Source organism: Vigna unguiculata, chromosome 9 (assembly GCF_037176805.1).
Source record: "Vigna unguiculata cultivar grain cowpea cultivar isolate G323 ecotype 2 chromosome 9, ASM3717680v1, whole genome shotgun sequence".
NCBI lineage: Eukaryota > Viridiplantae > Streptophyta > Magnoliopsida > Fabales > Fabaceae > Vigna > Vigna unguiculata.
The window spans coordinates 27,000,219-27,005,350 of NC_140800.1; the positions used below are offsets into that span (position 1 = coordinate 27,000,219).

At 34.7% G+C, this 5,132-nt stretch overlaps 1 pseudogene; it reads left to right on the forward strand.

The window, feature by feature from the left end:
- LOC146883832 (uncharacterized) lies at positions 1-2,475 on the forward strand (annotated as a pseudogene).
- Positions 2,476-5,132: the final 2,657 nt, after the last annotated feature.

The window sequence follows — 5,132 nt, forward strand, 5'->3', positions numbered from 1 at the left end:
ATGGTAAAGTGTAAAAGAATTGATTATTTTTTCAAGAGGAAAGCTTGTGATGAAGATGAAAAAAATGCATCTACGTCATCTAAACTTGGAAAACTTCATGAGAATCCAAAAATTGAAGAAAATGAAAAATAACTCTCTAAGGCTTCTAAAGTTACATATAATTAATTTAAAAATTCTTTAGAACGTGATCCGGGGAAGCGTCTTCAAATTTGGCAATACCCACCAAATCAAATTGATGAGGTAAGAAGGGCTTATCTAAAATGGGGTTCATATCAAATGCTTCTAGAAAATTATCCGTTATCTGTTAAAGATGATCATCCAAGAAGATTTCAGTACACATGGTTTAGCTTATTTCCTTCATGGTTTAGAGTATTCACTATTAAAAGATGTGCATATTGCTTACCGTGCTATCTTATTAGTAAAAAACCAAGCGGACAGCCTGACTCAAACGTTTTCATTGTTATAGGTAATTGAGTTGATTTTGGTTGAATTCTAATTGGCAATGAGTTGGTTGTCATCAACATGTTTTAACTTTTTGAGTGTTTTTTTATTGGTTTTAAAAGGTGGAGGAAAGTTAACAATGGAAAAAATTGTGCTTTCCTTAAACACATAGGGAAGAATCATTGCTCACCGCACAATATTGCAGTGTCTGCTTGTCAAGACTTTTTAAATCAAAATTGCCACATTAGGAATGTTTTAGAAGTGCAAAGCTCAAATCAAATTATGAAGAATCGGTTGTGTCTCAAGACTTCAATTGACACAATTCATTTTTTATCACTTCAAGCCCGTGCTTTTAGAGGTCATTATGAAACTACTGAATCGAGGAACCAAGGTAATTTTCTTCAGATGATAAAACTCTTAGCATCATATAATGATGAAGTTGCAAAAGTTGTGTTGGAAAATGCTTCATATAATTCCAAATATACTTCACATAAAATTCAAAAGGAGTTATTGAATATTCTTTCTAGTAAAGTGAAAAATCATATTTGTGAGGAAATTAGACATTCCAAGTTTTGTACAGTTGTCGATGAAGCTCGCGATAAATCAAAAAAAGAGCAACTGGCTCTTGTTTTTAGATTCATTGATAAAAATGATTTCATTCAAGAGCGATTTTTTGATATTGTGCATGTTATAGACACTGCAACATTAACTTTGAAGAATAAATTGTGTGTTATACTATCTCAACATAATCTTAATGTTTCTAATATCCATGGTCAAGGGTATTATGATGCTAGCAATACGAGAGGAGAATGCATATTATGTTCATTGTTTTGCTCATCGGTTACAACTTGCCTTGGTTGCTGCATCAAGAGAAGTTATTCCAATTCATTAATTACTTTCAAAATTGACTTTTCTTATCAATATTGTTTGCTCTTCTAGTAAATGTCATGATGAGTTACAGGCTGTCAAGTTAGATGAAATTCCGTATTTGTTAGAAGTTGATGAGCTTGAAAATGGTAAAGGGGCAAATCAAATTGGTACTTTAAAATGAGTTGGGGATACCCATTGGAGCTCCCATTTCTCTTATATTTGTAGCTTGATCAATATATATGAGGCAATTTGTTCAGTTCTAGAAAAAATTACTATTGATGGATCTACTTATTAACAACGTGGTGATGCTAATAATGCTTACAAAAGCTTGACCTCATTTGAGTTTATACTGATCTTGTATTTGATGAGAGAAATTATAGGGATAACATATGTTCTTTGTCAAGCATTACAACAACAATCTTAGGATATAATTAATGTTATGCGTTTAGTTTGTTCTACAAAAGCACTCATTCAAAACTTGAGAGAAAATGGTTGGGATAAGTTATTTAAAAATGTGACTTCTTTTTGTGAAAAACATGACATTGAGGTACCTAATTTTGGGGCTTCTTATGTAGCAAGGCAAGGACGTTCTCGTCACCAAAGAAATCATATTACAGTGGAGCATTATTTGAGAGTTAAAATATTCTTTGTTACCATTGATAAGCAATTACAAGAGTTAAATTGTAGATTTAATGACCAAGTAATGGAGTTATTAATTCTAAGCTTTGCTTTGGATCCTAAGGATGTTTATAAAGCTTTTAATATTGATAGAATTTGAACTCTTGTAGACAAATATTATCCCATTGATTTCAATGAGCAAGAGAAGATTAATTTGAATTTTCAACTTCAACATTTCATTATTGATGCTCATCAAGATTCAAATTTGAAGAATTTATTAACAATGCAAGAGTTGTGTACATGTTTGGCAACAACAAAAGTGTCTGAAGTTTACTACTTGATTGATAGATTACTTCGTCTTATCATGACTCTTCCAGTTTTATAGCTACAACTGAAAGATCCTTTTCTGCAATGAAAATAATCAAGAATAGGTTGAGAAATAAGATAAAGGTTGAATTTTTAGCAAGCACTATGATAATTTATATTGAAAGGGATATTGCAATAAGCTTCAGTTCTAATTCAAGTATTGAAGATTTTAAGTCATAGAAAAAGCATAAAGGAGCACTTCGACTAAAGGTAACTTTTGCTTTTTTTAATGTACTATTATTGAAAACTTTTTTTAATTAGAAAAAATAATTTATATATAACAAATATAATTTGGTCTCCCTAAAATTTTTGTTCAAGTTTCGTCACTGGTTAATATTTTAGCAAAACAAAAAGGCAAAAGATTAAAAAGATAATAATCAAAAAATTAAAAAGATAATAAGAAAAAGATTTATGAGATAATAACAAAAAGATTATAGAAAGACTACAATATGAGTGATGAATGTAAGACCTGTGAAAATTAAATAATTAAATAATTAATTAATTAATAAATGCGGGTAGTGGAAGCCTTTAAGGCATTAATTATTGATTGACATGATGTGGAAATGTACTAGCTCAAATGGTTGAAAGTCCTATGTATGCCAATTGTGTGTTATTTAATTTTGTTATTATTTTTAATAATATGCTTGATCATGCTGAGTGATAATATAATCATATAATTATATTAAATATCACGAAACATGAATTAGTTGAATGGTTGTGCATTGAATTGGCATGGTTATGAGTTCGAACCTTGGTAATTCTAAATTAAACTTTCCTTTTGCTAAAATAAGTTTTGGCATGAAGGTGAAAGGGTGGAGAAAACCCTAGATGAATGACAATTAAAATCAGTCTTAATGTCAGCACTAGTGTGGGGGTTGCCGGTGATTCAAGGTTGCTCCGACGAGATGTAAACTCGTGAACGTGGTGTTGTCATGGTGGTGGCTCTAGCAGCGTGCTGAATGAAGACGATGGTGCAGCCATGGCGACCCCGGTGTGATGCGCGAGTGCAAGGCTGGTGCGCGTTCCGTGGACGCGTGTTCCATCAATGGAGGTTGGCGCTGGTGCTGGTGCGCACTGGTGTGGGGGCTGCCAGTGATTCAAGGTTGCTCCGACGAGATGTAGACTCGCGAGCATGGTGCTGTCATGGTGGTGGCTGCGGGATGCACGAAGAAGACGACTCGGCGAAGTTCCGTGGTGGTTGATGCAGGTGCGAACTCCAGCGTGGAGAGTGGTGGCTGCGTTTCTGATGATGGCGCGAACTCCAGCTTTAATTGGCTATTTTAGTGAGTGAAGGATTGTCACGTGGCGTAATTTGGTTGAGTGGAGTTTAAGTGATATTAGGAGTGCAGATTAGTAAAAAGAAGGGGTGTGAAACAGAGTTAAAAGACCCATTTTCAGGAGGGGTGTGGAAAATAAAAACTGGAGGTGCATTTAGCTCCAGAAATGGTGTTCCTACTCTTGACGTGCGTGATCTACAAAGCTTTAGTGATGCCTTAAAGGTTGGCTTGCTGGTGTTCCTTGAGTTGTGGCTTGGAACGTATCCCTTGAGTTGAGCTCGGGATAGGGGTTAAGCATGTGGCATTCTTCGAGTGTGGCTCGGAATGGCATCCCTCGAGTTGAGCTCGGGATGGCGGATGAACACGAGGAACCCTTGAGTTGAGCTCGGGTTGGCGAGTGTTACCGGTGTGAGTGTGCTAGTTGTGGCCAGTACGGATGGGTCCAATTGAATTGCCCTCCTCAGTGATTAGCTGACGAGTTTGGTAGTCTTGGGACGTTACGAACTATGTTCGTATTTAGGAACTCCACTTGGCGTTACAGTGTGATCTGTAGCATGGTTTCCTGCACGTGCTCTATCGGTTGTGGCCGATAGGTATGGCAGCAAGACATCTTGAGGTAGTCACTAAAAGACGTAGAACACGGTTAACATGGTTATGGCCAGGTGGTATAAAATCAAAGGATGTAATTCCTTTGGTGTGATTGTGTGATATATATATATATATATATATATATATATATATATATATATATATGTGTGTGTGTGTGTGTGTGTGTGTGTGTGTGTGTGTATGTGTGTGCTATAAAAATATATGGTTATTTTGTTAGCTCACCCTATCTGCTTGTGTGTGGCGATGATTGTATACGCGATATACGGGAGCAGATGATGGTTCAGGTGAGACTGGTGAGGCGTAGAGCCGGAGTGGGGCTAATCTTGGGAGATTTTTATTAGAGCTTTTATGTAGTTTTATGATTTCAAATAAATTGTAATTATGAATATTACTGGAGTTTTGGTTAATTACGATCTTACTTATACTTATGGATTTTGGTTTATTATTGAAAGTAATAAAAGTTCTAAATTTCCCGTGTTTTTGGAAAATGAAGTTTTATTAATTGACATTAAATTATTATTTCTTTATTTTATTAATTAAATTTGTAATATCCGGCCGGGATGTTACAACGAATCATTATTTTCTCCTATTTTATTGCCTTTTTGTGTTCATCTTATGGATGTTTAGTGCTTAATTGTCTATTTTTAGTGCATTTTCAATAATTGGGCTTCATTGGGCCATTATTCTGAATTTTGATTAATTTGACATTAACTGGTCTAATTTTCGTTTCTAATTATTTTTAGGTATTTTGTGAAGCAATTTTGGAGCTTTAATGATAATCATAAGGTGAAGAGAGAGTAACCACTGTAAAACTTAATTAAGGATCTTTAAGATTTATAATTCTCACACGATAAATCATAATAGAGCACTAACCTTGATCCATGAGAGATCCTGTGAATATGCGTTCTTCAAATTTATAATCTTGTGTGCTCTTCAACCACCGTTTCCCAA